Source organism: Anolis carolinensis, chromosome 4 (assembly GCF_035594765.1).
Source record: "Anolis carolinensis isolate JA03-04 chromosome 4, rAnoCar3.1.pri, whole genome shotgun sequence".
Lineage (NCBI taxonomy): Eukaryota > Metazoa > Chordata > Lepidosauria > Squamata > Dactyloidae > Anolis > Anolis carolinensis.
In genome coordinates, this window is record NC_085844.1 from 211,033,247 (window position 1) to 211,055,605 (window position 22,359).

Here is a 22,359-nt window from a genome sequence, read left to right on the forward strand (position 1 = left end):
TAAACCACTTGAAATGAATAATTTTTGTGTCCTTACCTTCCTGTTCCCTGAAAGGAAAAAAGAAAACAGCTCAGTTAAAACTATGGTAGAATTCAAAAATGATTTCAATTCTGAAATATGTGGTTCCTTCCATGTATTATTTTAGAAACAATGCAATTAGTGCCAACATACAAGTGGAAGGCATTTGCTAAAGAAATTCCCCCATCACGTCAACACCAAAAGCAAGAACCTTTGTGCCTGTAAATACATATTAGTATCAGAGTAAAAAAAGGTTTTAAGATTGGTATTGTGATAATTCTGGATCCCACCCGCAGGCAGACAAAATGGCTTAAGAGGATAGGGTCCAAAACCTCTGACACTTGTCAAAATGTTTTCTGAAACTGAGTCAAGACAGCTTCATTCTTCATTCACTTTCTTTACAAATAAATGAACTATATTCAGTTGGTGCCAGCTTAGAAGATCCCACTCATGGGATGACTAAAAGAGTTGGATTGGTCAGTATCTTATTTATTCTCGGTTTCAAAATCCCATAGACTAGGCTAGCAAGACAAGACAAAGTTAGCCCATAGACCAATAGTCACTATCTACAGAGCTACAAAAGTACACTAATTACTAAAACTGATTTCTGTATGTATGTCGCTATTATATGTAATTAGAGTAGCGGTGTAGTTATCGTTTAAGTATGTTTATGTGTATGTGTATATATATGTAAGTATTATTGTTTTCTTCATCTGTGTTTTTAATGTTAAAAATTGAATTAAAAATGAAAAAATACACTATATACTCATGTCTAGAAATTTCAGTAAAAAAACCAATCCCCAAAATCTGAGTTGACTTATCCATGCATCAGTGTAAGTACAGTACATTAAGGGCCTCATCAGATGGGCTAAATTGCCCATTGTACAACAGTCCTGCTCTACTTGCTCCACAGAGCTCACTGGCTCCCATCCCATGATGTTTAATTACTTCCAGCAAAACTCCATGGCACAAGTAGAATAGGACCATTGTACACTGCCGCCACAGCAACATGGGAAGTTTCCCATGTCGCATAGCCAACAATGAGGGGAATCCAGGCAGCAGACACTTCCCCCATGAGATGGGGCAAGAGGGAAGCTGGGTAATGCAAGGCATGGGGCAAAGGGTTCCCCACGCCAGGCTCCGACAGAATCATCACGATGCGTGGCTAATCTCATAGCTAATGTGATGAAGTTATAAGTCTTATCAAAAGGAAACCACCCTCTTCTCTGAGTAGAGAAAAGCAAGAATTTAGTCCCTCCTGGGAGAACCCAAAAGAAGCATTCACTCCCTCTACTCTCGCTCCCAGCATTTTTTAATATCTAGGCAAGGAAATGGTGGTCAGAGATGATTAGCCCCTAAGCTGACATTCACACTTTCCCCTCTCCACAGAAAGATCTTTGACTTATTTATGTCATATCAAAATCCATAATCTCGGTACTGAAACCTACCCCTAATTTATACATGAGTTTGTGTTATATATATGTGTGTGTGTTTGGATTAGAGCTACAAGCAGTTTTGGGAACTATAGTTTAAATGCTCCATAGGAATTATTGGAATTGTAATCAAAGAAGGCATTTTTTACATCATCCTGTCCTGGGTTAGTGGTTATGATGCCTCAAGATTCTTTTGTTCAATATAATCAGGTATTATTTTCTGATCTGACTCTGTCCAGCTGGTGGCAGTAGTTCCCAACTCAGGCTAGTCTCTACAAGTCATCGGCAAAGCAGGATGATTAGACTCCTTCACTCATGCCACCCCATTCAACTACTAGTTAAAGAAATGTTGGTACTGTTCCATTATCCAGAAGATAGAAAGAGAAAGATGGTCAAATTTATGGGGATAGAGGATGGTTTGAAGGATGTAAACCATTTCCCCCTGTTTCCCCCTCGCTTATGATATGGGAAAGGGGAATAACTAGCAAAAATTGGGAAAATGATTTTCCTGCTTCAACTCCCCCCCCCCCCCCCCCCCCCCCCGTAAAATGGACTATCCTTCTCTCTCTAGCACTCCCTGCTGGCCTCTGCCCTGACAATGAATTAGTACCAAAATGTTTTATCAAGGGTAGAAAAAGATCATCCCATCAGTATCAGATGGTAACTTCAGCCCAGGATCCTGCCTTGTTGCCTGCAGGGGTGGAGGGGGGAGGGACACTTCAGTTCAGAGTCTTGGCCAATTATTTTGCAAACATAAAATCAGCCAGTCTATTCTCCCAAAGACACTGAAGCCCATCTCTCTGAAATATATTTAGCTGAGGATATAGTGGGTTGATGTCTGCTAGACTTCAGAAAGAGTAGCATGGATGAGAGGGAAGTGAACTTTTAACAAAAAGGGAGGTTATCAAGCACGCTTCCTCCCTTTTATCACCTCCTGTCATTTTGCGTGCAATTTGCTGTATTCTTTCTTATGCGTGTTGTGTGGCTGTGTTACATGCGCCTATACATAGGCCACAATCTTGCACTGAGAGTTAGTGTTTCCTGTCTTCCTTCTCATCTTTGTCAAAAACCCTCTGCATTACCACTTCAGTGTCTGGAGGGTGCCTTCATTTTCTTGCACCCAACTAAACAGACCACATGCTTCTTGTTTGCCTGCCCTCATCTCCACCAGCCATTACATGGCCATGTTGGTGATGAGCAACAGGCAGCTGGTTCTTGAGAAGATGGAGGATAAATTGAAATCCTCAATTTCAACCAATAAAGAAAGATATATGTCAGCATTTCACCATATATGTACTAAAAGAATTCCAGTCATCAACTTATGGCTTGTCTATACAGGCTGAATAGTCTGTTTTGAGTGAGAAGTTACTTCTGGATATTTGCATGACATCCAGGGACTTCTAGCCCTAAATTATTAAACCATGTTAGCCCTACATTAAGGGAATACTTTGGAACTTGGATAAAACTCTGGAGCAACCCAACACTGTGCCACAGTATGGGCAACATGATTGGATCCACAGTCCACACAGGCCACTTCTGTCATTTGCTTTTCCATGTGGTGAATTTGACCTATGTTGTGGTGGGTCAGGTACTGAGTATGTGGACACCTCCAAGGCCTTTCAAGCACAGATTACTGTGCAATTTGGACTCAGGACATCATCACATGGTTCACATCGCCTCCATGGCGAATCAGGGTGGCAGCAGGGTGGCAGTGAAGCAATCACAGCACACGAGCCAGCAGTTGATGCTTCCCCATCACACGTGGGGAAGCATCGCTGCACAGCTGACACCCATGGTAGCCCCATTGTTCCTTGAGGAACACAGGGAGATTTCTGTGTTGGCGGTAGCAGTGTCCTATCATGCTGCCACCCCAGGATGATAATAATAATAATAATAATAATAATAATAATAATAATAATAATAATAATAATAATAACAACTTTATTTGTATCCCACCCCATCTCCCCAAGAGGACTTGGGGTGCCTTACAAGGCACATGAAACAGAGTAAAATACATAAAATATACACAAAAATAAAGCACCAAGTAACATAAGATTAAACAGTCATGGTTAACAGGTTCACCCACAGAGCCCCGCCAGAAGTCAGCCTACATCGTCTGATGGATGTCGCGGGGCTCCATGAGTGAACTGGTGCAGAAGCGTCCTAGAAAACTTATTTTATCCCATGTGATAAGACTGTCAGTCACTTGCCATTAGCTTTCTATTTTGGATGTGGAATTTCAATTATATACTTCCCAATCCCATTCCTAGAAGATATGTCTAGTCTTAATCTGGCTCTTTACAATATCTAGGATAAAAGCTGTAAATCAGACTATATTTAAATGAACTGCCTTACAGATCTAGCACTAAATTCTCTTGAGGGGTGTAATCTGTGGAGGTAGAATGTGGTTTATCAAACATGTTAGCACATGACTTCAAGTTATACATCAGCTGGAGATGCGGCTCAAGTAACTGGAACAGGTGTTGATAAAAATGGAGACCTAATGCCAGAACAGAAAGAATGAAACAGGCTATTTTTCATATGTCTCTATAGGATCCATCTTTGGTGTAGAGGAGATCATGGGGGAGAAACTAATGAGTGAGATGTGGGTGTATAGAAAACTATGCAAGTATGAGGGGTGGAGACCAACAGCATCAAAAAAGCACAAGCAAATCCTAGAGCTGCAAAAATAACCAAATCACTAAACAATCTATATTCATGAGACATTTAGCCTTTGGGCAGATGGGCAGTTTAATGACAGCATTTCTATTTTTTTCCTGGATTCCACATTTTCAGAACACAATGACTTGTATTAGGTTTTTTGATGTTGTTATTTGGTTAGCTTTTGTTGTAATTTAAAATATTTGCCTAATATATCATCTCAATTTATTTCCAGAATTTAAAAATGTATGGTTTTTCACTGTGTCTGTTTTCCATGTACCAAGTAAGCTGTGTATTTTGACCCAGGAACACATGCCTTAAACAATGAAAATGTATTCACTTAAGAGCTATTGTGTTGTTGTTGTTGGTGGTGGTGGTGGTGATGGTGGTATTGCTGTTATTTCCCCGCTGTTTCTCCCAGCAATCCTAGACAAGTTGCAGGTGAAACCTGAAACCATATAAACTTCTGGAAAAATGTAGTTGGAATATCAGTACTCTGCAATTCATCTTCAGACCCTGACACTGCTTGGAAAAGTTACCATTTGGTCTACAACACCAAGCAACTAGCAACTGTGGGAGTTGTAGGGCCGTAGCCAGAAAAAAATTTCGGGGGGGGGGGGGGGTGTGTGTGTGTGTGAAAATTTCAGGGAGCGGGGTTGAACCCCTAGCACCCCCCACCCCCGCTACAAACCTGTCAATATCTGCTTGACATAGTGCCTGGGGGGATTCTTTATGTTTTGCGTCTCATAGATTTAGCATGGGGATTTGGTTAACCAGTTAAAATTCATGAGTAAACCAGGTTTTTTTATAACCTGAAAATTTTCAGGGGGGGGGGGGATATAACCCCTAATCCCCCCCCCCCTCGCTACAGTCCTGTGTAAAACAAATATATTTTCCAAGTTGTGATATAGATTACAAGACTTCAGCATCAAGTCAGCATCATTTGCTCCATTTGCTTTTTGGAACACCATGTCCGATGAAGAGATCAGATGATGAGATTCATTCAGTGCATAAGAGCTCATCAGGAACATCATCAGGAACATTTTGCTCAGAATTTGAGGGGAAACTAAACCCTTAGAGCACACCGATGCTGTCGAATTAATGCAGCTTGAAACGATTTTAATGGACATGGCTTAATGCTATGTATTCATGGGAGTTGTAGTTTGGTGAGGCACCAACACTTTTTGCTAGAAAGATCAAAAGACCTTGTAAAGCTACAACTCCCATGATTCCATAGCATAAAGACATGCCATTATAGCGGTATCAAACTGCATTAATTCTACAGTGTAGAGGCACACCAGATTCCCCAAGTAAATATGTGGCACTAATCTTGTTGGCTTGGATTCTTAAAGTTATTATTCAAAAAGTCATTGTTTTCATGCTCTAATCCTTTCAAGCCCCTATGTAAGCTGGAACCAGAACTGCTGGCCATATAGACATCATTCCACATTAGGGTTTAAAAAAGCAAGGTAATTTTCTGAGACTCTCACAGAGACAGCGGGCTGTGAATAATGACTTCCACAGGGACTTTCCCACTTCCCTCTACAAGGAATTTGCTATTAATAAACACCCATACCATTCAGAGTAATTTTATGGCAGGATTCCTCTCATCCCAGGGCCATGTTCCTCAAAAATATGAATGGCATATCTGAGTGATTATGGGACCAAACCCATCAGCCACAGTGGCAGAAAAGCAACAGAAAGATCGTCTGTCGCTGCCTGGTTCAGGAAAAGAATAGGGAAAAAAACTGAACACTTACTCTTCATACTCTTCATTTTCCTCAATGATCTCTTCAGTGTCTGACATTTTCAGTTGTCTGCCAACAACAACAGAAGAGGTTCTGTTAAAAGCTGCAACAGGTCCACGGAACAGTAAAACTGTGTGTGTGTCTGTGTGTCTTGTAGCTCCTGTTGACTTATGGTGACCCCATAAATTTCATTGGGTTTCTTTAGGAAGGAGTACTCAGGGGTGGTTTTGTCAGTTTCTTCCTCTCTAATGTAGCCAACATCACTGGTTACTTGATGGTGGTCTCCCATCTAACTACCAACCAGGGCTGACCTTGCTTAGCTTCCAGGATCACATGAAATGTAGTGCCTTAATAGAACTACAAAACCATAAGACAGACCCACAGGCAATTCGCCATTTTGCTTTGTTTCATACTTGCAGTTTTAAAATCTTACTATTCTCTGTTCTGAATGTTTGGTTTTTTGTTTTTTTTTTTACAAATTTTAATAAATTCTTTTAAAGCAGGCTGTATCCGAAATCTTCCCATAAGTGGACCAGTACAATTTATTTGTTTTATTTATTTTTTAAAGTATTTATATTCTGCCTTTCTCCTGATTAAAAAACCAGTAAGTACATTTAAAGCTGGCATGGGGGGAACAATATTGTTCCTTCCTGCTATAGAGGTGTCAAAGAAGAGGTGCTTCCCAGAAAAAAGGTGTAACCGCAAATCAGCACTATTTGAATACATAGACTTTTACGCTTCATAGCCTCAAGCTTGGATAGACAGGATATTTTTCCGTTTCTTTTTGTTGATTTTATTTTTTGAGTCTTTTAAAAAATTCTTATCATTTACAAACCAAATCATTTGATTGGAAGGAAGTTGGACTAGACAGGGCTTGTTCTCCAGGGCAATTAAAATTATCAAGGGTCTGGAGAACAGGCCCTATGAGGAGCAGCTTAAAGAACAGAGCATGTTTAGCCTTCAGAAGAGAAGGCTGAGAGGAAAAAATGATAGCCATGTATAAATATGTGAGGGGAAGTCATAGGGAGAAGGGCACAAGTTTGTTTTCTGCTGCCCTGGAGGCTAGGATGCGAAAAAATGGCTTCAAACTACAGGAAAGGAGATTCCACCTGAACATTAGGAAGAACTTCCTAACTGTGAGAGCTGTTCAGCAGTGGAACTCTCTGCCCCTGAGTGTGGTGGAGGCTCCTTCTTTGGATGCTTTTAAGCAGAGGCTGGATGGCCTTCTATCAGGGGTGCTTTTAATGTAATTTTCCTGCTTCTTAGCAGGGGGCTAGACTGGATGGCCCATGAGGTCTCTTCCAACTCTATCATTCTATGATTCTATAAACAAACATGGTAAATTCTTAGCAGACATGAACTGAAACAAGATTTGCCCATAATCACACATACCTTGATTAATTATATCTTAGTTGGATACATGGGATTGCCTTTGGCTACTATTATTGGAAGCTTCTGCAGATCCAAATTGCTATGGCCAGGCTGTCAACTGGGGCAACAAGGAACGTAACGTATATTCCCTTGCAGAAAAAGTTTTATTGGCTGCCACTCCACTTCCAAAGTACTAGTTATGACCTAGGAAGCCCTATGTGGCAGAGACCCCATCTGCAAGCCCCAAATGTCTAGAATTGCAGAAAGTTAGAAATTGAAAATCATTTACATCTTGAACTCATGTCTCATTTCTTCAGACGCCTAAGCTGCCGTTATAAATGTTCAACTGAATGTCTAAGTTTCTGCAATGCTAGAAATCTGGGTATGAAAGAAACATTTCATCTTAGGAGGCTAGAATTCTTATCCTGGTGGCAATGCCATCATTCTCCACCTACTCTCATAGCTACATCTCTGACCTGGAGTTCTTTCCTGGAGGACTAAATTAATGTGTTGATGCCACAAACATTTGCACATATGCCTATATAGGCAGTCCCCAAGTTACAAACAAGATAGGTTCCACAGGTTTGTTCTTTAATTGAATGTGTAAGTTGGAATAGTGTAACTCCAGCCATACACACACACACACACACACACACACACACACACACACACACACACACACACACACACTTTGGATAACATAGGAAAGGGTTAGGACCCCTGTAGTGTTTGATTTGCTGTCTGTGCCCCAGTTCAGAAGATTTCACTTCACTTTCCGTCCCTGTGATAATTGGATTTTGAAAAATTTGGCTTGTTGTGGAAACAAGGATTTTTGATAACTCTTTCAAGACTTACTTTCCCTTTAGAAAGGTAGATTTCTCTCACTTCCTGTTTCCTCCCCCCCCCCCCCCCCCCGTTCTTTACTACGAGCTGTTTGTAAGTCATATTATGAATTGATGATAAACGGAAGCGCTTACGTGTGCCCACGATCCAGAGTCACCCGCAGAACAATAACATGCCACTCAGGTTTGCAGAACAAAAATACAGGAACTTTACTAATTCCAAGGGATCGAGAAAAACAGTAGTATTTACAATGGTTTCTCTTATTGTTTACAGAAGTCCACAGACATGAACAGTCCTTTCTCAGTCTACAAATCTGCTTCAAAGAAGAATGCAGTCCTGATTCCTCACCCTCTTTTCTCAGCAGCAAACAGGCCTCAAAATAACAAGGCCTCTCTGAGTGCCCACCTCTCTTCACCAACAGTACTCAGTCAGCACTGACAAAGCTTGTCCAAACTGGTTCAGAAACAGTATCAGATCAATCTCCAGGTATTTGCAGGCTCGGCCAATCGACTACATGCACTTCATTTTTCAGTTAACACACACACAGAACAGTGCCTTTGCAAACCATGACAAGTCAGATGTTTTCAAACTGCCTGTTTATGAAATATGTCATTAGTCAGAAATGACTCTTTTCTATATTGACGTAAAGATTGTCAATCTAGATTCTTTGTGGCAATGTTTTTAAAAAACCCTCTATATATCATCACATGACTGCCTGATACAGAGCATGTAGTGTTTGACTGAGGCATCCATACAGAACAGCCAATGTATCTGGCAGGGACCCAAGCAGTCTCAGCACCCTGGAAGAATGCCACCCTGACTGTGTACATTGCTGTAAGAATACTACCTAAGAAGCTACAGCCAGGAATGGGATGAATTGTGTGGTAATGTTCCATTTAATTGTGTCCTGAGGAAGGGATGTCTTGCAATTTCATAATGATGATTTTAACATTTGAAGTAGACTGGCTCCCTAAAACTATACATTTGAAGGACTTCAGCATTATCACATGGGGCGGAAGAAGCGTCCTGGGATGCGTTTGCCGCAGTTAGAATCATAGAATAGTAGAGTTGGAAGAGACCTCATGGGCCATCCAGTCCAACCCCCTGCCAAGAAGCAGGAAATCACATTCATCGTCATCATCAACATCATCATCATTTAATTACTTATTAATCGCCCTCCATCCACGATGCTCTAGGCGGTTTACAAGATAAAATTGTAAAGGATAAAAATACATACATACAAATATTGATAAAATTAACCTAGATCAAAAGCTCTAGTAAAGAGCCAGGTCTTGAGTGCTAGGGTAAAAGGCCCTAACTCACGCATGGCTCTCATATAGGGCGGCAAGGCATTCCATAAGGCAGGGGCAGAAATAGAAAAGGCTCTGCGTCTGGTCCTTTCCAAGTGCACTTCTCTAGGACCCGGTATATAAAGTAAGTCACGTTGGGATGGTCGTTGCGACCTTCGATGATGGGAGAAGGAGAGACGGTCCCTAAGGTACGATGGGCGCTGGCCGTAAAGAGTTTTAAAGGTCAGAACTAGCATCTTATATAGACCACGGTAATCAGTTGGAAGCCAATGCAGATGCTGCAGCACTGGTGTTATGTGGCATTTCATGGGTGTTCTTGTGAGTAGCCTGGCTGCCGCATTCTGAACAATACGGAGCTTTCGGGTCGTGGACATCGGAAGGCCAACATACAGGGCGTTGCAATAGTCCAGCCTAGATGTGACCGTGGCATGGATGACTGTTGCCAGAGCCTCATCAGATAGATAGGGTGCCAGTTGCCTCGCTTGTCGTAGGTGGAAAAAGGCCTGTTTGCTGGCAGCAGCGACCTGAGCTTCCATTGTCAGCTGCGAATCTAAAACGACACCCAGGCTCTTAACGGTAGGCGAAGGAGATAGGGCAGCACCATCGAAGGTGGGTAGCAAGTGGGTCAGACTAGTCGAGCGGCCATGCCAGAGAATCTCAGTCTTTGCCAGGTTCACCTTCAGTCTACTAGCACGTAGCCAGTTCGACATAGCCTTCAGACATAAGGTGAAATTGTCTGGTATTGACGTTGCTCCAGGTTTCAAAGCACCCCCGACAGATGGCCATCCAGCCTCTGCTTAAAAGCCTCCAAAGAAGGAGCCTCCACCACAGCCCAGGGGAGAGAGTTCCACTGCCGAACAGCCCTCACAGTGAGGAAATTCTTCCTGATGTTCAGGTGGAATCTCCTTTCCTGTAGTTTGAAGCCATTGTTCCGCATCCTAGTCTGCAGGGCAGCAGAAAACAAGCTTGCTCCCTCCTCCCTATGACTTCCCTTCACGTATTTGTGCATGGCTATCATGTCTCCTCTCAGCCTTCTCTTCTTCAGACTAAACATGCCCAGTTCTTTAAACCGCTCCTCATAGGGCTTGTTCTCCAGTCCCTTAATCATTTTAGTTGCCCACCTCTGGACACTTTCCAGCTTGTCAACATCTCCCTTCAATTGCGGTGCCCAGAACTGGACACAGTATTCCAGGTGTGGTCTGACCATGGATCCCCACAATTCCCATCATATGTTGTAGAGAGATTTCTGATGGGACTCCATGGATGAACTTGGGCAGCAGCATAGTGGGACTCTGCCACCATACAACATTGTATTCCGTTATGTGATGTGGCAACACTTTCCCTGGGATAGGAAAGTGTCAGCTGGTGGCTGGGGCACTGGGCTTGCCCCGCTGCCACTCCGATTTGCCACAGAGACTGACAAGTCATTATGCTGGGCCTCATCAATGTGATGAGGTCTTTAGTATAGATTTGTGAAGTCCCAGGGGAATGGGGGAAGGTATACTCTATCCGTGACTGTACCCCAATTTCTTTCTTCCCATCTGAATTACGTTACCCTCCCTCTCCTCCCCAACAGTAAGCAGCAGCTCATTTCATGATTTGACACCTTTTGGAGCCAAGAGAGACACATGAAACTATATGAGCTATGTGTTCTGCTTGGGGAAATAGGAATAAAGTAGTTGTTAAGTGATGGTACAAATACTGGCTGTGCCCCCGCATCAAGGCTTAGCAAATCATTGGTTGAGAACACTTCCCTCCTCTGCCCTTTTCCCTGAGTAAGGGCCCTTCCACACAGCCATATGTATATCAAGGCAGAAAATCCCACAATATCTCCTTTGAAGTGGGTTATCTGAGTCCACACTGCCATATATTCCAGTTCAAGACAGATAATGTGGGATTTATTCAACTCTGTGGAAGAGGCCTAAGGTGATGGGGAAACAAAGCATGGCTCCTGGCTCAAATTATCTGCTAGAGAAGCTGCACTTAGTCACAATTCCTGCCTTCAACCTGTTCAACAAGTTAAGCTTACAGAGGAAGGAAGACCCTTGTGTGCTGCTCTGTTTACAATACCTCAGTTGTCACACATTTCCAGATGGTGAGACTGTAAAAACAAACCCCCCACAAAAAACAAGTTATAATTGCTGTAGCTGAATTCACGGTTGTTTAAGGTTTACCAAATATATTCTGAAAGAAAATAGATCCTAGCTAGAAATCAAATTACACCTGCTAAAATAACCAAACACCATAGAAAAAAACAAGATACAGTCTTAATTACAGGAGCAGAAAGGAAATGTCCAGATAGAATGGACTGTCTAAACAGTACATCAAAAGAAAGTCAGTGAGTTAATGCAGAAATATAGACATGTGTATTGAGAATTAGAGACATGATTCTTTCTGAAACTCCACCTGAACATTAGGAAGAACTTCCTGACCAAAAGATCTGTCCAACAATGGAACTCATTGCCCCAAAGTGTGGTGGAAGCTTCTTCTTTGGAGGCTTTTAAGCAAAGGCTGGATAGCTGTCCGTTGGGGGTACTTTGTGCTTTTCCTGCATAGCAGGAGGATTGACTAGATGACCCATGTGGTCTCTTCCAACTCTGTGATTCTATGATTCTAAGTCCAAACTGTGTTTTAAGCCAGACAATTGACATATAAGGTATCTCTTGCTAGTGAATTAACAAATAAGTAGACAAAAATTCACGAATGCAGTCTCCACCAGATAGGTTGGCCTACAATTTCCATTGGCTCCAACCAACATGGTGATTTGACTTTTTGGGTAAGAGTGATGGGAATTGTTTTCTGAGCCATTTGGAAGGCAATCGATTGTAGGAATCTAGGGTAGATGCTAAATCCCTGCCTTCTATAAGAAGGGAGAAGGATCAGGAGAGAGGCTGGATCTCCGCCTTGAGGATTGCTTCTTGAGTCCATAGCTCTGTCATCTTTCCTTTTTCAACTCTTTCCAACATCAAAGAAACAAAGGGAGAACAAAGTTGGTGGTATTTCCTGCTTCAGGTGATGGCTGAATCTATTTCATTTTTCTCTTGCCTTCCTAGACAGAAGAAATGACTATTTACCTGCCAAGTCTGCTCCATCCATCTGCAATCATTTCATCCACCACTGAGAGGAAGGATGGAGATGATTCTTGGACCTCAAACAGTAGATTTATATGTGTATGTGTATGCAGAACATTCCAGAATGAAACCACAGTCTGGGGTAGTCAGTGAGGAGCATAAGCTGTCTTTAAAGAACAGTGGTTCTCAACCTGTGGCTTCCCAGGTGTTTTGACCTACAACTCCCAGAAATCCCGGCCAGTTTACCAGCTGTTAGGATTTCTGTGAGCTGAAGGCCAAAACATCTGGGGACCCACAGGTTGAGAACCACTTCTTTAGAGAAGTGATAAGAACTGGCATGGTTTTGCTTTTAGGATAATAGCAGCATCAAATTGCTTATCTGACACAGCTGAGAGCTAGCTATGTCAGATAGCTGACAGCTGTTATCCTTGGCTTGGAGTCTACACACAGTGCCTTGCTGATATCATGGAGCCTGCTTTTTCTCCCATGGCTTTGTTATTCGGCAGCATAGTTCTCCTAGAATAGCAACAGTATCAGACAGAACTGATAACTAAGAACAAGCAGTGTTGTGTGACATGAGGTTAGACGTTGTACACATTTGGTGATTTAAAAGAAAAAGAAATTGAAGGATATGCTGAAAGTACTGCAACTGTAAGGAAAGAAAAATGCTCCTGAGAATGGCCTTTTTAGTTCTCTGTTCATTATCCTATGAAACATAATACCTTTGCTGCTTTCTTCCTTACAAATGCAGGTGTGTCCAACACTTTTCCTGCATCTGCAGCAGATACCTATATAAAAAAGAACTAGATATATCCCTGCTCACCCCTGCTTTCTGTCGATATAGAAATAGTTGTGTTAGAGGGCAGTTGTACATTTTCAAAGATAATCAGATAAGATTAGGAGGCAAAGTTTCAGTGCTATTGCTTTTGTGTCCATAGCTACGTCTCCTTGATGTAGATTTTGGCCACAAATAAAACATACAAAAAGTCAATATTAAAGTGGAAATGAACAGTAAATGTGATTTAAAACATACAATGAAAAACAATTTCAGGAAGTCATTTTAAAACTTCTTGTAAACTGATCCTGAGTGCAAATATTCTTGCCCCTTGAGCGAAGACTAATGATTCTTGCCCCCTTGAGCGAAGGTTCTGACTTTGATTGTTTATTTTATTTATTGTTATGTTAACTGAATTCTTTTGTCTTGTTTTAACAATGTGTTTTTACTGTATCAAGTTATTGTATATTGTATGTTGTTTTGCACTCGTTGGAAACCGCCCTGAGTCCCTTCAGGGAGATAGAGCAGTATACAAATAAAGTATTATTATTATTATTAAATATTAGTACAATGAACCAACAGAGTTCTGTCCTATGATTTTTGAAAGCAGCCCCATGCTTATGGATGCCTTGTCAATACCTCTTTCAAAACAGTCAATAACCACAAACATTCTAGTGATATGTTTCAAAGGAAGCTAAGGCATAAGTCAGGCAACATGCAGTCCTCATTGTTGTTTGTTGGGTGCCCATAAGTTGTTTCTGACTTATGGTGACCTTAATGCAAACCTTTGCCTTCTTCTGAGGCAGAGAGAGTGTGACTTTTCTTAGGTCATCCAGTGGGCTTTCATGTCAGAATAGAGTTTCAAATCCTGGTTTCCAGATGTGAAACTACAACATAATGGAATCTGAAACCTCAATGTGAGGTCTCTCCTTTGCCCTCACACTTCTGCCTCCCAGTTTGTCCCCAGCTACCCAGTTGTGTCCCCAAAACATCTTGAGATTGTGATAGGACAGCCTAAGCCATTGAAGAAAGGGTGCTCTGGGTTTGTTTCATGAAGTGGGCACTTTGCATCTAAGGACGCTTTCATACTGTGAGCACGACTCCACTACCAGAATTTGTACTTTCATGTGCTATTTAGAATTCTCTACAAAGGAGCTCTACAAAGGTTTAGAATATTTGTGACATATTTGTGCCAGTAGGGAAGAATGTATGCACATGTATGTAGGATTGTTGGAGGGAATGGGCACAAATCCTCATCAAAGAATTTCAATCTGCAACATGGGCAGTTTGTAAGTTTAAGGATATCTTTACAGTTTGATTATTCCCTTGCAGGTATGGGCAGTCCCCGAGTTACAAACATCCAACTTACATGACTCCCAGTTAAGAACGAGAGTGAGACAATAGGAAATGAGAAGGAATCTACCTCTAGGAAGAGAAATTCACTCCTGTAAGAGTTATCATTGAAAAAGGTATCTCTACTAAGCTTTATCACCAATCCTTGTTTCCACAACAAGCAAGAATGTTCAAAATCCAGTTGTTAGAGGAACAGAAGAGGAAGTGAAATCTTCTGAATAGGGGCACAGACAGAAAAACAAACACCACAGGGGTGTTAACCCTACCCTATCCTATCCAAAGCTAAGAAATCAATATTTTTGGCTGGAGTTACACTTCAGAAATGTGTCTGTTCTGATTTAACAAGTGTCCACTAATGGAATAATAACAATGTATTAAACAACCTCTGAGGATGCCTGCCATAGATGTGGGCGAAACGTCAGGAGAGAATGCTTCTGGAACATGCCCACACAGCCCGAAAGACATACAACAACCCAATGTATTAAATATCATTAAACACTGTATTATATTGTGTTATACAATGTTTAATGATATTTAATACATTGCTATTATTCCATTAGTGAACACTTGTTAATTCAAGCCCTTGAGAACCCCTTTTTTCTTATAATCTGTTCTGATTTACATACAAATGCAACTTACAAACAAACCTGCAGAACCTATCTTGTTCATAACTTGGGGACTGCCTGTACACAGTATTTCACTTTTATTATTCACTTTTGGTATTATATCCTTTTTAAGATATAATTTTTTCCTTTTGTCATTCATGCCGTGTGTGTTTGTATGTAATGCACGAACACACACACACACATTCATGCCAGTAGGGATGCTGTTCTGTGTTATCCCATTATGGAATGTCTTTTCTTTAAAGCATGACTGGTGCTGAGTCTGGCATTTTAGTGGCAAATTAAAACATGGTTTTTTATTAAAGCTAGAGGGTGTCTAATGATTTCATCTAGTCTGTGCATGTGCCAGGTATGATGGTTTTGAAGTGTTTTAAATTGTAGCATTATTTAATACGTTTTAAACTATACATTTTCTATTTTTAGAATTTTAATAAGTTGATTTTCCTGTACCACACCCTGACACCCATGGAAATGGGGCACAGAGAATATAATTAAACAAATATACAAACAAATAAGAGTGATGAACGTGGAATCCCACCTTTAAGAAATCTCTTGCTTCTCTTCCCTTCTAAGAATGGTTCACTAACCCTAGATTCCAAGCTTTGTTCTCAGCTGCCAAAAATAGGGTCAAGAAGCCCAGATAATCCTCATGGCTGTCCTAAGCCATTTCCCCTCAGAAGGCCTTTCCACACACAGCCATATGACCCAGAATTTCAAAGCAGAAAATCCCACAATATCTGCTTTGAATTTGGTTATCTGAGTCCACACTGCCATATATTCCTGTTCAAAGCAGATAATGTGGGATTTTATTCAGCTGTGTGGAAAAAAAGCAATGTTTAAAAGCATTTTTCCCAGGCTATAGCTTTCCACTCAGCACACTGCATGGACCTCACACTCTTGGCTGCTTGAAATATCCCCAAGTTTCAGCAAAAGCTTTCAACAAATGCAGTATGCCCATTTCAGTTTGCAATCAAATTCCCAAAATAAATGAAATTGGAGGGGTTTGTTAGAGAGGTTCTGCCCAGCTCTACAAATAACTCCCATATGTCACACCATCTGCTTTCTGCCATCCCTCCCAGGTTTTCTTTTGCTTTTTGACAGGGGAATCACAAAGTATTTATTGTTTGAGTCATGTCTAACAGCTGTATAACACAGTCAAGAATGCTGTAGGCTCAATTCACAAAATTAATAGAAGAGACATGGATGGATGGGGAATATTAGTGTAATGCCCTAAATACACAACTAGCCTCATGGATATGTTTTAATTTTAATGTTCTGGTGTGTATTGCTTGACTGATTATATGAAATAGAGAATCTGGAGGAAAGTATAACTTTTCAGTTATCAGCTATGACAAGAGACCTTTGAAATACAGTACAACCCTCTGTATCCATGGGGGATACATTTCTAGGCTTACCATTGCTCTGTTACAGGTAGGAAGAAGTCTTCAGCAAGCCCTGTTTAATAATGGAGAACCAGGTACAAAGCAAAAACTGTACATAGAAAAATGCTGGGAGTCATGTGGACCCCATAAATCTTTGCATTGCATGCCCCAGCATCCTTGGCTGATTGTGAGCAAAGCACAAAGCTGCAGGCCAACTCTCTCTGATAGGAGGAATGAAATCATGACAAGTCAGTCAGAGCTTACTTGTAGAGCCAAATTTCAATTATTATGGCTCAGCCTGGATTCTAGCTCTTAAAATATTTCCAGGAATATGTTTACAAGAATCTTTCCATTTCCCACGTGTGTGTGTGTATGTGTGTGTGTGTGTGTAGACACATACACACACATATGGGAAAGGGAAATATTTTATGTATAGGTTTGCTAATATACACTGTTGAGATATTTATTTGCTAATATTCAAATTGCCAAAAGTAAACAAATTGTGGGTTATAAGGTAGACAAAAATACTAAATTATAAAGAAACTAGAAAAAGGAAACAAGAGATCCATTTTTAAAATCAATTTAATGTATATATGTTTGTAATTTTAAAATGTATGTTATCTTATTTAATATTTAATTGTTGTAAGGTATGTTTGTGTTTATGTATGCTTGTGTGCATTCTGTTTTAAAAATTTATTAAAAATACTGTAAAAAAACAGTTCTAGGATTATGAAATTTAGACAACTGAAAATTAGTAAAACGAGCCTGTGTCCTTGGGTTATTTTGTTTGTAAAATAGGTCAATTAATGCTAGTTATAGGAGCCAATATAGCGTGGTGGGTTAAGCTTTGGACTATGACTCTGGTAATTAGGATTTGAATTCCATTTTACCATGGGAAGCCAATGGGTGACCCTGAGCAAGTCACACTTTCTCAACCTCAAAAAGCCAGGGCAAAACCTATGAACAGATCTTGCCAAGAAAACATTGTACAGACACTCTCCAAGTTACAAACATCTGACTTAAAATGGCTCCTAGTTAAGAACAGGGGTGAGATAACAGGAAGTGAGAGAAATCTACCACTCAGAAGGGAAATTCACTCCGTTATATGAAGAAAAGGTATCTCAACTGAAGCTTTCCTGCCAATCCTTGTTTCCACAACCAGCCAAATTTTTCAAAATCCAATTATCACAGGGACAGAAAGTGAGATGAATTCACAAACAGCAAAACAAACACCACAGGGATGTTAACCCTTTCCTATGCTATCCAAAGCTTATACACACACACACACACACACGGCTGGAGTTACTCTTAAAAAAAATATACCTGTTGCTACTTACAAAACAATTCAATTTAAGAACAAACCTATAGAATCTTTCTTGTTTGTAACTTGAGACTGCCTGTAATAGATTTTCCTTGGGGTCACCATAATTTGGAAATCACAGAACATCATCAACAAATGCTAGTTAATTAAAATATCTTGGCAGACTGAAATACCAACTTCCGTTATTAGATGACGGACCTCATTAGATTTCCCTAATCATCCTTTTCAGCTTCCTCCCCATAGCCTGATAATTCCATGTGATCTACTGATGGCTACACCTTGTTGTATCATTGGTCCCTAAATTGATCAAAAGAAAAGGTCTGTGGGCTTGACAGGCCTTGTCAGCTTCCCTGTTGCAATACAGATCCCCCCCCCCAGGGAGACAACACACCTCTCAAATCATCCTACCAGGTCCTCAAACCACTGTTTCTTTTCCCCTTAGCAGGGAGACCCCTAACAAAATCTTATATTTAGAACATGGGTCCCATCTCATATATGAAAATACAGGTATTCCAAAATATCTATTTTTTTAAATCTGGAATCCAAAACACTCCTGGTCCCAAGCATTTCAGATGAGAGATACTCAATCTATACTCTATACCAGGGGTCCCCAAACTAAGGCCCGGGGGCCGGATGCGGCCCTCCAAGGTAATTTACCTGGCCCTCGCCCTCATTTATAATATAATATTTTTATATCCATTTTAATAATATAATATATTGTATATACATATAATATTGATAATAATATTATCATTTTATACAATACAATACTAACAATAATACCATATAATAATATTAATTATATGTTATATATTACATATAATATTACAGTATAGTTGTATAGTTCAATATAGTATAATGCTAATATTGTGCTATGCTAATAATATAATATATTATATGTACATAGAGCTCTGAGTTCCCTTCGGGGTGAGAAGGGTGGGATATAAATGTAGTAAATAAATGTAGTAAATGAATAAATAAATAATTTTGGACTTAGGCTCGCCCAAAGTCTGAAATGACTTGAAGACACACAACAACAACAACAACCCTAATTAACCTGACTATCTCATTGGCCAGAAGCAGGCCCACACTTCCTATTAAAATCCTGATAGTTTTATGTTGGTTAAAATTATTTTCATTTTTAAATATTGTATTGTTCTTTTATTGTTATTGTTGTTGTTTTGCACTACATATAAGATATGTGCAGTGTGCATAGGAATTTGTTCGGTTTTTTCCCCCAAATAATAATTTGGCCCCTCAACAGTCTGAAGGATTGTGAACCGGCCCTCTGCTTTAAAAGTTTGAGGACCCCTGCTCTATACTCATACTTTGTCCCAGAGTTAGGACCTTATTGTTCTCAAGATCTTTTGTAGTATGACTCCCATTATCCATAGGACATGCTGCCTGAGGATGATGTGAATTGGGGGGGCCCAGGTTGCCCACTCCTATTATATCTTATCATAAATTATTGCTAAGTTCTAAGAAAGGAATCAGCATGAATTAGGCATTGCAACCCTATGCATGTTTGTTTAGATTTGATTTCTTTGTGCTCAAGGGATTTTCTCCTTTGCATGTACAGTAGAGTCTCGCTTATCCAAGCTCCGTTTATCCAAGGTTCTGTATTATCCAACAGTTTGCCTTTAAGTAGTCAATGTTTTTGTAGTCAATTTTTCAATAAATTATGAAATTTTGGTGCTAAATTCATAAATACAGTAATGACTACATAACATTATCGTGTACTGAACTGTTTCTTCTCTCCATTTGTTGTAAAGCATGATGTTTTGGTGCTTAATTTGTAAAATCATAACATAATTTGATATTTAATGGGCTTTTCCTTTATCCCACCTTATTATCAAACATTTTCGCTGTTCTGCTGGCCTGTTTATGTTGGATAAGTGAGACTCTACTGTATATATGGAAATGCACCCTAAACCATTATGCATTATTTCCCACATGTCCAGGTATTTGACAAGAACATTAGGTGATCTTTATTGCATTTCATTATGACTCCAACTTTTTAATAAACTATGCAGGAAGCCTACAGATTTTCACAAATACTTTTAGACTGAGTTCCACGAATAATTAAACATGAGTATGCATACCCTGAAATATTAGACAAACAAAACATAGGGTGAGCACATATCTCTCCCTTACCACCAACCACCAACTACTGTTAAAATTTTCTCAGAAGTGTTCCATTGTCTTAGAATATATCAGTTCGGCTTAAGCGTAGGAATGTCAAACTTCTTAATAAATTCACTTAATTTTGTGCTATCACAGGAAGCATTCCTAGCATGGGTTTGTCTTAAAGGAAGGACTTCATGTAACATGGTGGGTGATTCATATGGGATATACATTTCTTTGTTTAATTTAAGCACTGCATTGTTTACAAAATTATATATGATTTTTATAGTCTGATATGATTTTTTTATAGTTTGATCTGCAAGTAAGACAAAACCAAGCAAAATATTTTATTTTTAATGGCTTCCCTGGTGCCACATAAATGCATATCAGGATTCATCCAATGCCCATTTTGTGGAATATAAACATTCCAACAAGCAAACTGTTTGCTATAGTTCCCCTGCCATAAACTGAACTCCCCTATATATTTTGCGTATGATGGATATTTTGTCTCACATTCTATAACATCACATATGGCACATTTCCCTGTAAGACCTAATGCTATTTTCTGAGGATGGGGAGAAGTTTCCATCATACTGATACAATGCAAAATATAATCTCTCGTCACCAATTGATTGATTGATTTGCAATGGTTTTAAATTAGTAAGGAAAAGCAGAGATTTTGGCTTCTTACAAGAGGGCAGCCCCTTTGGGGATTGGCTAGTATCAAACAATGTCATCCTCCCTGTTAGACCATGATTTACTGTAGATTATCCACAGTGATGGCATATTCCCAAGAAAGGCTATGAGTGAAGGACACAATTTAAAGCTGGAGGCTTACCTCTTGTGCAGAGAACAGGTGAATGTCCTTTCAGTGGAAACCAGTGGAGGGTCTGAGAAAGGCAATTTGAAAGAGTGAAGCTTTAACAAGAGCCCTCCAACCAGCCCACCCACTCTCTCCCCCCTTCATAGGTTAGATGCCTGATTGGAAGAATGCCAGCTGGGAACAGCTTGGAATGCTAAGCTTTGCTGCTATTTTGGCCATGTCAGCCGAAACCTCTTGTGCAATTCTGCTCCTTCCCTTCCTCAGAGCCCCATATAAGCCCCTGCTATTGTATGGCCTCAGAGAATCGCTATTTTAAACCCAAGATACCCAAGTGCCCAAGAGTCTGACACTAGCCAGCCACCTGTCACTCTCAAGTGGCCTGGAACTCTGATCTGGAATGCTTTTGCCCTGAGAGGGCTCTGGTTGTAATCTAGAAGGCCAGCAAATGATGCCCAACACATGGCTTTGTTCTCTCGAACCACCATCCTTTAATCTGGATCTGTACTGACCCCCTGCTGTCTAACCAGCTGCTTCGGGAATGGGTCAAGACAACCGTATAAAGCTATGTTGCTGTTGCTGTTGTTGTTGTTGTTGTTGTTGTGTGCTTTCAAGTCATTTTTGATATATGAGATCCTTAAGATGAATGTGTCACAGGGTTTTCTTGGCAAAATGTATTCAGAGATAGAGTGGCCTTTGCCTTCTTCTGGGGCTGGAAGAGTCTGATTTGCCCAATGTCACGCTGTAGATTTTCATGGCTGAGCAAGAATTCAAATCCTAGTCTCCAGAGTCATAGTTCAGCATTAAAACCACTAGATGATGCTGGTCTTAAAAAGCTAAGTGGCAAGCGACATTTTAAAAACAATACAAAGAAAAACAAAAAGGTAGAAGAAATCCTAAAACTAGCATTCTGGTTCATTTATATGGACTGGATAAGAGATTTGTGAGGGTTATCTCAAAATATTTTCTGTCTGAACCAAAGACCAAAATAGCACCACCCCATACACATTTCAAGTAGAAAAGCTGACTGGACCGCCGGCTGATTTTGTTCTATTAATATTTATGAAGGGACAACATCCTTTTCTACACCTGGCAATGATAGGTTACCTTAAAGCAGTGGTTCTCAACCTGTGAGTACCCAGGTGTTTGGGCCTACAACTCCCAGAAGTCCCAGCCACTTTACCAGCTGTTAGGATTTCTGGGAGTTGAAGGCCAAACATTTGGGAACCCACAGTTTGAGAACCACTGCTTTAAAGAGTACAAATTGAGGTACCTGGTAACATTGTGAATCTCTCTGAACATCTTGAGGATACTTGCTTCCCACCATCTGCAGCCTGGGGTGACTGCTTCCCTTGACCTAATGATAGGGATAGCCCTCATTATGTATTCCCATCAATCATTCTTCAAGTACATTTATGTCATGAACCTATGTGCATAGGCTTAAACGCATGTCTAAATTTCCACATTGATCTTCTTGATTTTGTATGTCTTTAAAATGCAGACAAG

General features: G+C 40.3%; 1 long non-coding RNA gene across 1 annotated transcript; it reads right to left on the minus strand.

The window, feature by feature from the left end:
- Positions 1 to 35: 35 nt before the first annotated feature.
- On the minus strand, positions 36 to 21,202 carry LOC134298438 (uncharacterized). The gene is made up of 3 exons (XR_010005530.1): positions 20,872 to 21,202; positions 5,873 to 5,929; positions 36 to 80 (listed from the first exon to the last, which is right to left on the minus strand). It is a non-coding gene; the product is annotated as an uncharacterized LOC134298438 (long non-coding RNA).
- Positions 21,203 to 22,359: the final 1,157 nt, after the last annotated feature.